Source organism: Kogia breviceps, chromosome 10 (genome assembly GCF_026419965.1).
Source record: "Kogia breviceps isolate mKogBre1 chromosome 10, mKogBre1 haplotype 1, whole genome shotgun sequence".
Classification (NCBI taxonomy): Eukaryota; Metazoa; Chordata; class Mammalia; order Artiodactyla; family Physeteridae; genus Kogia; species Kogia breviceps.
In genome coordinates this window covers 31,350,320-31,363,544 of record NC_081319.1, presented here as the reverse complement: position 1 = coordinate 31,363,544, position 13,225 = coordinate 31,350,320, and the positions used below count along the sequence as shown (strand labels likewise).

The window sequence follows — 13,225 nt, the reverse complement described above, 5'->3', positions numbered from 1 at the left end:
TAGGTCAGCACATACATGATTTTGAAGAAGAGTATGCAGTCAAGCACACATCTTGGTAGAAGGTTACTGCTAGTCGTGAGTAGATATTTTATTTAATGATTTTTAGTGCTCTTCTAAGTATAGTAAGATGCAAGAAATTGGGTTCATAAATTTTTCTCCTGAAACTATTTATTTGAAGGCCTGTTTCGCCAGTTTTCTCAGAGCATAGAGTGCCTCATTGTCAGTCTCTGTCCTGAACACCTTGCAGGGTATGTTGATGGTCAGAGACTTCAGTGGCTAATGACTCAATACTTGTAGAGCACGATGGTGAGCAACATTCTCTACTTGGCAAGTCCTTGGCAGGAGACCCCAGCACTTTCCACACAGCCACGGCATCCCTGGGAAATCCCTGAATTTGAGATGTCAGCCCTCATGAGTTCCTGGGTTCTACTAAGAATGAAAATGTGAGTCAGTTCTCCCACCACTCCCATCTGTCCCACCATCCAGCACTAAAAGATTTCAGGATTGGGAATTCCCTTTCAGTCCAGTGGTTAGGGCTCCACACTCCACTGCAAGGGCATGGGTTCAACCCCTGGTTGGGGAACTAAGATCCCACAAGCCATGCAGCATGGCCAAAAAAAAAAAGCTTTCAGGATTAAAATTACAAAGCAAAAGGAGACATCAAGGTAAGGGAACAGTGACCCAAAGAGGAGCCAGAATCCTGTCCTTTGATCTAGACAAAGGACAAGATTGTTGGGCTGTATTTACACAGAGATCCCAAAAAGCCAGGAACCCTGAGTCCATGCAGCTAGTCTGGCCAGTTTAGTCAGGAAGGTCGTGGTGACTCCAGAGGACTCAGCTGTCTTCAGGTGAGAATTTCTTTTTAAAATAATGACTGTGGACATTTCAGACACATTGAGTATCTTCATCAGTATATGTGCTTTCCTTTTAAACTTTATAAATGGCCAGTTTGGAAAAGCTAGGCATAATTTTATATTTTGGAGTAAAAAGCACAAAAGATGGAAGTGCTGAATTTTATTTTATTTTATCATTAGTTTTTAAATAAACTTATTTATTATTTTTTTTGGATGTGTTGGGTCTTTGTTGCTGCGTGTGGGCTTTCTTTAGTTGCATCAAGTGGCGGGGCTACTCTTCGTTACGTTGCACAGACTCCTTATTGCAGTGGCTTCTCTTGTTGTGGAGCACGGGCTGCAGGTGCGCGGGCTTCAGTAGTTGTGGCATGCGGGCTTCAGTAGTTGTGGCTCACGGGCTCTAGAGCGCAGGCTCAGTAGTTGTGGTGCACGGGCTCAGTTGCTCTGTGGCATGTGGGATCTTCCCGGACCATGGCTTGAACCCCTGTCCCCTGCATTGGCAGGCGGATTCTTAACCACTGCGCCACCAGGGAAGTACCGGAAAGTGCTGAATTTTAAATCCATTATCTTTTTAAAGCCACTGTACATTTATCTGCTCACTGGATTTTACAGAAAGGGATTGGAAAGTGTAAGTTGGCCAACTAGGCCACTTTTCTCTTGGAATTAAATCTTCCCAAAGTTCCAGGAACATTTGTCCTCCAGTCTCTTTGGGTTGTCAGTCATCAGAAAGTCCTTTATCCAAAGTTTTCGATCTCCACAGGCTTGACCAATTTTTTTTGTGTGGTGGTTTTTTTTGTTTGTATTTTGGTCATTGCAAACAAGGTTTATTAAAGAGGACTTCTCACTCCTCCATCTTTTTAGGTGTAACTTAAACACATAAAATGCACATTTCCACCACCCCAGAAAGTTCTCTGATGTCTCCTCTTAAGTAATTCCCCACACATCACCTCACAGGCAGACACAGATCTGGTTTCCATAGTCATATTTCTGTTGGCCTGTTTTAGAACTTGAAACAAATGGAGTTATACACCGTGTGCTCTTGTGTCTGGCTTATTTAGCTCAGCAAAATGTTACTGAGATTGATTCATCCATGTTAAGTATTAATAATTTACTCCTCTTTTTTTTTCTCATAAATTGTTCTCTTGAGAGATCTTAAGACTCACAGGAAGAACAAAAAGAGAAATCTTAAGACTCACAAGAAGAACAAAAAGAGAGATCTTAAGACTCACAAGAAGAACAAAAATACAAAGAGTGTGCAAGAGTTTTCATATACCTTCCATCCAGCTTTGCCCAATGGTAATATTTTATATAACCATAGTACGTTGTCAAAACCCAGAATTAACATTAGTACAATACTTTTAACTGAGGTAGACACTTTATTTAGCTTTCACCAATTTTTATATGCATTTGTGTGTGTGTGTGTGTGTGTGTGTGTGTGTGTGTAGTACTACGGAATTTTATCATACGTACAAATTCGTGTAACCACCAGCACAATCAGAATACAGAAGTTTTCCATCACTACAGAGAAACTCCCTCATGTTACCTCATAGATACACCTTCTCCAACCCCTACCTCCTGGTAACCACTAATCTCTTCTCAAACATTATAATTTGTTATTTCATGGAGTCATGCAATATGTAACTCTTTGCGATTGACAATTGTCACTCAGCCTAATGCCCCAAGATCCATGCAAGTAGTTGCATGTATCAACATTTCATTCTTTTTTATTTCTGAACAGCTGTATGGGCTATATCAGTTTATCCATTCATCCACTGAAGGACTTCTGGGTTGTATTCAGTTTTAGCTATTTCCAATACAGTTACTGTGAACATTGGTTTACAGGTTTTTGTGTGAACATAAATTTTCATTTCTTTAGGTATCCAGCAGTGTGATTGTATGTTAAGTGTATGTTTAACTTTTAAGAAATTGCCATACTGTTCTTCCAGAGTGGCTGTACCATTTTAGGGTCCCTCCAGCAATGTAGGAGACATCCAGTTGCTCTGGGGTCGTTTCCAGCACCTGATATTATAAATAATTTTTATTTCAGACATTCTAATAGATGTATAGTGGTATCCCTCGTGATTTTGATTTGCATTTCACTAATATTTAATGATGTTGAACACCTTTCTACATACTTACTTGCCATCCATCTTTGTTGAAGTGTCTGTTCAAGACTTTTGCTCATATTCTAATTAGATTGTTTTATATAGTGATAAAATATGAATAACATAAAATTTACCATTTTAACCATTAAAAAAAATAAATTTATTTTATTTTGGGCTGTGTTGGGTCTTCGTTGCTGTGTGAAGGCTTTCTCTAGTTGCAGTGAGCGGAGGCTACTCTTCGTTGCGGTGCGTGGGCTTCTCATTGCGGTGGCTTCTCTTGTTGCGGAACACGGGCTCTAGGCACGTAGGCTCGGTAGTTGTGGCTCGTGGGCTTAGTTGCTCTGTGGCATGTGGGATCTTCCCGGACCAGGGCTCAAACCCGTGTCCCCTGCACTGGCAGGTGGATTCTTAACCACTGTGCCACCAGCAAAGTCCCTTAACCATTTTCAAGTGTACAGTTCAGTGGCATTAAATATTTTACACTGCTGTTCAATTACCACCACCATCCATCTCCAGAACTTTTTCATTTTCCCAAAAGGAGACTCTCTATCCCATTTCTGAGCAAAATATCTTTTAAATTTTTGCATATTTTATTCCAATATATCCATATATACTTTGTTTTGTATTTTATTTTAAATTTCAAAAATGTTTTGAATAGGAAATTTATCCCATTGCAGGAAAAAAAATTCAAGTAGTACAGAAAGGTACGAAGTAATCGTCCTTCCTGCTCCTGAACCTCAGTTACGCTGCCTCTGCCCCCTGCCACGGCAGCCACCATTACTCATTTCTTCTGTCTGTTTACAGAGAAGGGCTATTTATGTATAAGCCCTTTCTTTACACAAATGTTACGTTTTTAAAAATATTGTTTTAATGGGCATATAGTTAAGTGTGTGTGTGTGTGTGTGTGTGTGTGTGTGCGTGTTTCTAAGCTGGTATAGATTTGGGTAATGACAGCCACAATCAGCATACACAATGGTTCTATGACCCTCAAAACTCCCTCTGGCTGTCCTTGTGACACCAGACCCTCCATCCCTAATGCCTGACAACCCCTAATCTGTGTCTCTGTTGCCACACTATTGCCTTTTCCAGAATGTTATATAAATGCAATCACACAGTACATAACTTTTTGAGACTGGCTTCTTTCACTCAACACAGTGCCTTTGAGATTCATCTGTGTTGTTACGTGTATGGATAGTCCATTCTTTTTTATTGCAAGTAGTCTGTTTTATGCTCGCACCACAGTTTGTTCATCCGTTTACCTGTTAAAGGACATTTTAGTTGTTTCCAGTTTTTGGTGATGATGAATAGAGTTAATATAAAATTTTTGTACAGAATTTTGTATGAACATACATCCTCATTTCTCTACCATGCGATATTGGGATTGCTGGGTCATATGCAAGTGTATATTTAACTTTTAAGAGACTGTCAAACTGTTTTCTGGAGTACCATTTTGTATTCTCAACAACAGTGTATGAGAGTCCCAGTTGTTCCACATCCTCACCAACTCTTGATGTTATAATTTGTTTGTTTTTGTTTTTTTGCCTTTCTAATGGGTGTGCAGTGATATCTCGTCATGGTTTTGATTTTCATTTCCCTAATGGCTAATGATGTTAAGTATCTCTTTGTTTGCTTATTGGCCATTTGTATATCATCTTTGGTAAAATGTCTGTTTAAGTCTTTGCCCATTTTTTCTTGGGTTGTTTGTTTTCTTAAGGTTGAGTTTTATATGTGTGTGTGTGTGTGTGTGTGTGTGTGTGTATTTGTATATTCTGGATATAAGCCCTATGTTGAATATGCGATTTGCAAATACAGTCATCCCTTGGTATCTGCGAGGGGATTGTTTCCAGAACCTCTCCCATGCTGAGGTTACCTAAATTTGTGAATGCTCAAGTCCCTTATAGTAGTGAGACAGGCTAGGACCTGGGATCTGGGACCCTCTACTGGAGTGCTTGCACCTGGACAAACATCTCCTTTGGCAATAAAATACAAAGAAAGTATAGGGACTAAAAATAACCGCATGCATGTGCAGTTGGGGCAAAGTGTGAGCAACAAGATGCAAAAAGGCCAAAACCCAACTGCCATTTCTGAGGTTCCCAGAGCAAAAGCAGGGTACCCTGATGGTGCCTGCACACAGCACCACCCAGGGGGTGGGCAGAGCATCTAACCCCGCCTGCCTCTAGCCTCACCCGATTTAAGGAAGCAGCTTGCCACCCACCTCGGGGACTGAGCAAGGGTAGCTGTGACTTGTTCTCACTCCCTCGTGCTGCAGCCCGAGCCCCAATACAGCCTTGCCCGAATTCCTTGTCCGGCCTCTTATCAATTTCTAACAGTAGGACCTCTGCCACTGTCCTCTGTTGGTTGATTCTGCAGGTGTGGAATCTGCGGAGGCTGAAGGCCCACTGTATTTTCTCCCAGTCTGTGACATATCTCTTCATTCTTTCAACACTGTCTTTCAGAGAAAAGGTTTAAACTTTGATGAAATTCAATTTACCCAAATTTTCTTTTATGGTTCATGTTTTGGTGTCATGTCTAAGAACTCTGCCTAACACCAGGTTGTAAAGTTTTTCTTTAATGTTTTCTTCTACAGTTTTACAGTTTTACGTTTAGCTCTATGGTCCATTTTGTGTTATTTTTTGTATAAGGTGTGAGGTTTAGGTCCAGAGTTTTTTTACATATGGATGTTCAGTTGTTTAACACTGTTTGGTAAAAAGACCTTCTTTCGTCCATTGAATTGCTTTTGCACCTTTGTGCAAAAATCAGTTGGTTGTTTTGAGTGATTTCTGGTTTTGGACTCTGTTCTGTTTCATTGATCTCTGTGTTTATCCCTTTTTCAGTATTACACTGTCTTAATTACTGCAGCTGTACAGTAATTTTTTAAAGCAAGAAATGTGAGTCTTCCAGCATTTCCTTTTCAAAGTTGTTTTACAATCAGCTTAACTGCAGCTACAAAAAAAAATCTTGATAGAATTTTGATCAGAATAGTGTTGAATCTATAGAACATTTTGTAAAGAACTGGTATCCCATTTACTTCAGTCTTCTTTGATTTTTTTCATCAGGCTTTTGTAGTTTTCAGCATACAGATCTTGCACATAGTTTATTAGATTTATGGCTAAGTTTTTCTGTCCTTTTTAGGCTATTGTAAATGTTATGTTTTTAAAAATTTTGGTTTCTGGTAGTTTACTGCTAGTTTACAGAAATGCAGTTGATTTTCAGGTGTTGACATAATGTTCTGCAACCTTGCTAAACTCATTTGTTATTTCTATAAGATTTTTTTGTAGATTCCATGGGATTGTCTGCTTGTACAATTATGTAGTCTGCGAAAGAGACAATTTTATTTCTATCTTTCTAATATTTATGTCTTTTGTTTCTTTTTCTTGCCTTTTTTGCTGGCTTTCTAGTACCCATGTTGAATAGGAGTGGTGAGAAGGAACATCTTCGCCTTGTTCCCCATCTTAGAGGAAAAGCATTCAATCTTTTACCAGTAAGTGTGATGTTTGTTTTAATTTTTTTGTAGAGATCCTTATTCAGGCGAAGGAAGTTCCCTTTGTTTCTAATTTTCTGAGTTCTTTTATCCTGAATGGCCATTGAATTTTGTCACATGCCTTTTCTGCATCAGTTTATATGATCATTTGATTTTTCTTCTTTAGTTTGTTAACATTGTGGATTACATTGATTGATTTTTAAAAAATATTTATTTATTATTTATTTTATTTTTAGTTTGGCTGTGTCAGGTCTTAGTTGCGGCACGTGGGATCTTCGTTGTGGCACGCAGTATCTTTAGTCGTGGCATGCAGGCTTTCTAGTTGCGGCATGCATGCGGGATCAAGTTCCCTGACCAGGGATCGAACCTGGGCCCCATGCATTGGGAGTGCAGAGTCTTACCCACTGGGCCACCAAGGAAGTCCCTACATTGATTGATTTTTAAATATTGAACCAATATTGCATTTCTGGTATACACACTGCTAGGTCATGCTGGGATATATGTACGTACATATACATATACGCACACACACATATATATTGCTGGATTTTGATTTGCTAATTTTTGTTGAGATTTCTGTGTATGTTTATGAAAGATAATTGGTCTATAGTTTTCTTCTGTTGTCTGATTTTGGTATCAGGGTAATGGTGGCCTCAAAATGAGTTGGGAAGTGTTCCTTCCTCTTCTGTTTTCTGAAAGAGGTTGTGTAGAATTGGTTTTATTTCTTCTTTAAATGTTTGGTAGAATTTATATTTGAAAATATCCAGAGATTTCTTTTTTATGGAGTTTTTTTTTGTATATAAGATTTTTTTTTTTTACAATTTAATCATTCAACAATTTAAAAAAATATATATATTTATTTATGGCTGCTTCAGGTCTTAGTTGCAGCACACAGGATCTTTTGTTGAGGTGAGCAGGCTTCTCTCTAGTTGCAGTGCATGGGCTCTGTAGTTGCAGCACACAAGCTTTCTAGTAGTGGCACGTGGGCTCAGTAGTTGCCCTGCCACATGTGGCATCTTAGTTCTCCGACTAGGGATTGAACCCACGTCCCCTGCATTGGAAGGCAGATTCTTAACCACTGGACCGCCAGGGAAGTACCTTTTTTATGGAGCTTTTATTTATATTTTTTTAAAAATTAAAAATTTTTTTATTTATTTATTTATTTTTGGCTGCGTTGGGTCTCTGTTGCTGCGCATGGGCTTTCTCTAGTTGTGGTGAGCGGGGGCTACTCTTTGTTACAGTGTGTGGGCTTCTCATTGCAGTAGCTTCTCTTGTCGCGGAGCATGGGCTCTAGGCACGTGAGCTTCAGTAGTTGTGGCATGTGGGCTCAGTAGTTGTGGCTCATGGGCTCTAGAGCACAGGCTCAGTAGTTGTGGCACACGGGCTTAGTTGCTCCACGGCACATGGGATCTTCCCCGACCAGGGATCAAACCCCTGTCCCCTGCATTGGCAGGAGGATTCTTAATCATTGCGCCACCAGGGAAGTCCCTTTACAGAGCTTTTAACTACAAATTCTATTTCTTTAATGAATATAGGATTATTCAGGTTATCTTTTTATTCTTGGGTAAATTTCAGTTGTTTTTACTTTTCAAGGAATAAATCCATTTCATCTAAGTTGCCAAATTTATATATGTTGATTTGTTCACAAAATTCACTTTTAAAGTCTGTGGGGTCTGTAGTGATATCCCCTTTTTCATTCCTGAAATTAGTAACCTGTGTCTTTTTAAAAAAAATTTTTATAAATTTATTTATTTTTTATTTTTATTTTTGGCTGTGTTGGGTCTTTGTTGCTGTGTGCGGGCTTTCTCTGGTTGCAGCAAGTGGGGGCTGCTCTTCGTTGTGGTGCGCGGGCTTCTCATTGCAGTGGCTTCTCTTGTTGCAGAGCATGGGCTCCTAGGCGTGCGGGCTTCAGTGGTTGTGGCACGTGGGCTCAGTAGTTGTGGCACGCGAGCTCTAGAGCACAGGCTCAGTAGTTGTGGCACATGGGCTTAGTTACTCCATGACATGTGGGATCTTCCTGGGCCAGGGCTCAAACCTGTGTCCCCAGCATTGGCAGACGGATTCTTAACCACTGCACCACCAGGGAAGCCCCAGTAACCTGTGTCTTTTGTCTTTATTTTTTCGTCAGTCTGGCTAGAAAATGTTGATATTTTACGTTTTTGTAGGTAATCCAGAAGGTTCGGTTCAGGTTGCAAGTTTCAACCTGCCTGCTGTGGGCTGTGGTTCCAAAGTCAGCTCAGTTTTTAAAGCATTTGCAGTGCCCTTTGGATCAGTCCCACATGTGTGCTACCCAGTGGTCAGTCGGGACCTTGGTAGTGTGCTACCTTGTAGCTCAGATGGCAAGGCTTGTGATATGCTGTTTAGGGTCAGATCTGTACATGTAAGCTCCAGGGTGAGCCCAGGAGGTCATACATAGCTTTCTGGGATGTCTCTCTAGATCTCCCTCATCTCTATGATGTTCTCAATACCTTTTGATGCCCTAGACCCTCCCTTCCTCGTCCCCTAGCCAGAAAGATAGGTGTATTAGTTTGCTGGGGCTGCCATAACAAAATACCACAGACTGGGTGACTTAAACAACAGAAATTTATTTTCTAACGGTTCTGAAGGCTGAAATTCCATGATGAAGTTTTCTGCAAGGTTCATTTCCTCTGAAGCCTCTCTCCTTTCTTTCTTGCTTTGTCCTCACATGGTCTCTCCTCTGTGCAGGTACATGTCTGTGTCCTAAACCCCTCTCCTTATAATGACACCAGTCATATTGGATTAGGCCCTGCCCTCATGACCTCATCTTACCCTCATTACCGCTTTAAAGGCCATCTCCAAATGTAGTCACATTCTGTGATACTGGGGGTTATGACTTCAATATATGAATTTGAGGGGGACCATTCAGCCCCTAACAGTGTGGCTTTAGTTTCCCTGCTCTGTTGTGCACTTCTTACTGCTGTGTCTGAGTCTGGGACCATGCGAGGACAGGGAGAGAAACAAAGCAGTGGTATTCTCTCCATGCTCTTGGAATCACAGCTCCTCTGGTTAGAGACAAATTTCCCCTCCATTAGAGTTTTAAGCATCTGACCACCCACTACTGCCACCAACACTAAGGTATTGCCTGCAGGCTGGGGCAGGAAAACAGAAAAAAGAAAAAGAATAACAAAAACTAAAATGGAATATTCCCCTGATTCCCCACTCCCCAACCCCCAAACACACACAAACACAGACACACACACACACACACACACACACACACATACACACTCATACCACACACTCCTCAGATCAGAAAGAGAGGGCTTCTCTTGGAACTCTTTCTGTCCGCACCTGATGAACACTTCTGAGTTTTGAGCAGGTGCACTTGAATCCAGGCTGGGCAATACTGAAGGGAAAAAACCTGAACTTCTCACCAGTTTTGTGGACCTTTGGATTCTGGTCTCTTTCCCTGATTCACCTGCTACCATTTGCTTTTCAAAAATCCTTAGATCACTGCTCCATGCATTTCTGAAAGAATTTGTAGTTGCAGTGTGACAGATAGGGCAGAGTGTTTTACTCCATCTTTCCTGGAATCATCACCCTGTACATTGGCTTAAATGTTAGCTTTTAAGACACATGTACTGCCCTGTGCTGTTTTTTCATTAGAAATATACCTTGGAGGGCTCTGCATATCAGTGCAAGTAGATTTCCCTCATTCATCTTCACAGGTGTATAGTGTTCCAGAGTGTGGCTGTATCATAATTTGTTTAACTGATGCCCTATGACACCATGTCCTAGTCTTCTGGTCTTTTCTGTTATAATCATGGTGCAATGGAATGTCTTGTCCATATGTTTTTGCACACTCATGTAAAGGCATCTGTGAATAATTTCTAGAGGAAGAATTTCAAGGTCAAAGTAACTATGTGCATTTTAAATTGTGTTCAGCATTGTCATATTGATTTCCAAATTTACTTTCCAACAAGGAGTATCTAAAAGTGCCTTTTCCCCCACACTTTTGCTGATATAGTTCATGTGTGTATGTTTCTACATTGAGATCTGTATTAAAGGTCCACTGACAGAAACTGGCCTCCCAGCACTGCCACTTAGTAGCTTTGTGACCTTGAGCTCATTACTCATGGCATCTGTACCTCATCTCTCTTTGGTTAAATGGGTGTCTTGAGTCTTTTTGGGCCACTGTAACAAAATACCATAGACTAGGTAACTTGTCAACAACATAAATTTATTTCTCAAAGTTCTGGAGACTGGGAAGTGCAAGATCAAGGTGTCGGCAGATTTGGTGTCAACCAGCCTGCTTCCTGGTTCATAGATGTCTGTCTTAATGTCCTCAGATAGCAGAAGGGTATCTGAGGGAGCTCTCCAGGGTCTTTTTTTATAAGGGCACTGATACCATTCATGAAGGCTTTGCCCTCATGACCTAATCACCTCCCAAAGGTTCCATCTTCAAATACCATTACACTGGGCATTAGGTTTCAACGTATGACTTTTGTGGGGGACAGTACATTCAGTTTATTGCAATGAGGATAATAGTAGTGCCTACCTCATAGGACTGAGGGGCAGGTGCCTTCCCCGGTTCTCTCTCCACAAGGACTGGAGGAAGTCTCTGGGTTCGTGGGCAGTTGGCAGGAAGGTGTGAAGCCCCAGAGAGATATTGGTCATGGCCAGCAGAGCGAATGGTGACTCACTGGTTTATCTACAACTGGTTTCCCCTGGTGAAGAAAAGGATTAGTCTGACCAAATATAGTTCAGTATGTGGTAAAACCCACATAGTCAGAGATGCTAACTAGGTCTCTAAATAAAAAAGTAAATGTAATATAATGTACATATATAATGTAAATAACATGTAATATAATGTGTTATATATGTTGCATATAAGTGTGTGTAGAGAAAAAAGGAGGCCTAGCTAGCATAGAATCTCTCACTACTTTGTTTTTACCACATACTGAATTGTATTTTATATTTGTTACCTGATAACATGTATATTACATGTAACATATATTATGTTAATATATGTGTATTGTATATATGTATATTATGAATTACATATGTTATATGACACATATATTTAGAGATCTAGGTAGCATGTCTGTTTGGTTTTTACCACATACTAAATTATATTTTATATTTATTTTATTTTTTGATATCAGAAACTAGTGAAACTCATTACAAGATAGTCCGTGGGAAAAGGTGGATATTTGTAGGCATGAAGCAATCTTGGAGCAGCCCAGAAGGGTTTACTGTCATGGCCACTTTAGGCCTCCTCCCTGCTCCCTGGCCTGCTTCTAAGGGTGGTCATACACCCTACAGGGTACTATGACCCTCCTGCTCTGGACCTGCCAGGAGCCTTTGAGGAGTTGAGAGGAGTTTGGAAGAGTGGGAAGAGGGCTGAACTGGGAAAAGGCCCAGGTGCTAGGCCCGTCTGGGGGCCCTTGGTGCCTGGCCAGTTTGGAGTACTGAGCTTTTTAGAGCCCTGTCCTCTGCTCCGTAACAGCCCTGTCATGTCTGTGCTGCCTGCCTTGGGGTGATCAAAGGCAATGAGTTGACTATGGGAACTAAAAGCAAATGAAGAGAAATCTGAGAATGTCTATAGTTAGCATTTATTTATTGAGCAGGTACTCTGTGCTTGGCACTGTGCCAGGTATTTACATATATCTTATTCAATGTAATCCTCCCTCACAACACCTCTCAGAGGTGGTTATTAAGAAATTTATTTATTTGGATAGATGATATACTGTGTACAAAATTCAAAGGACATAAAGATTTTACTGTGAGTCCCTCCCTAATCAAATAATTCAGGCAAATTAATATAGAGATAAAGCAAATATGGTAAATGGTAACAGTTGTAGAATCTCAGTGGTGAGCATGTGGGAATTCATTGCACTATTCTTTCAACTTTTCTGTATGTTTGAAAGTTTTTCATCCTAAATTTGGGGGGAGGGAAAGTGAGTCTCCCCTCCATCCCCATCTCTCTTATGAATTTCTCTCCCAGGAGGCAAGGACCTTTACTAGTTTCCTGCTTCTCTTTCCAGAGATATCAGATTTTATGAGTGTATTCGCACAAACTTGCATGCACATATATCAGTGCCTTAGGTTACATCTGGCACTGCATTGCTAGACTTCAGTTTTTGGAAGCTTTCGAAGCGTAGTTGCCTAGGAAAGGCCATCCAGGTGAATTCCCACAGTCTCTTTCCCAGGGGTTGGAGACTATTTTGTTCCCCAGTCTTACCCCTAGAGGGTGCCCTCCGCCACTCTACTGGAAGCAGCAAGTGGCAGAAGGTGCAGAAAGGACAGTATCAGGGCTGCTGCCACGTGACTCACGAAAAGGGGGGCCTCCAAAAGTATAAATACTTTTGTTCTCTGGCCTTAGCCACATTTTTTGTGGGAAGGAAAGCTCAGACGCTGAGCCCACAGTTTGGCTTTGCAGTAGCAAAGGGAAAGGTTGCTCAGAAAGCTTCACCTACATGCTGTACCGTGAACTTTTAAAGGATAAATAAAACCCCCCATTTCCAGGCACAAGAAACACTTCATAGCATCCCAGACATTTTGATGTTGATTATTTGACTAGACTTAGAAAATTCATTTTTGACCAAAGGAAAGCCGTTTTGTTTAATACATTAGAACTTCTTTATAACACTGGGGTTGGAAGGTGTCTGTGAATTAATAACACCAGTCTTATTCTATGGCTGGTTGTTACATAATTTAGGGAGACAAGTTTTCACCACATTATCTCAGGATCTGTGTAAAAGTGAACTGTATTATAGTAGTGAGTATATAACTTTAAAATTTTATTTATTTTTATTTTAAAAAAT

General features: G+C 40.6%; 1 protein-coding gene across 4 annotated transcripts in view; it reads left to right on the top strand.

The window, feature by feature from the left end:
* The window catches only part of KCTD6 (potassium channel tetramerization domain containing 6), a 56,342-nt gene that overhangs the window by 7,282 nt on the left and 35,835 nt on the right, over positions 1-13,225 (top strand). For all 4 annotated transcript variants that reach the window (XM_067043792.1, XM_067043795.1, XM_067043790.1 and 1 more), the window contains exon 2: positions 6,355-6,437. The gene's annotated coding sequence lies outside the window, so the exon portion shown is untranslated. The remainder of the gene's footprint in view (positions 1-6,354; positions 6,438-13,225) is intronic.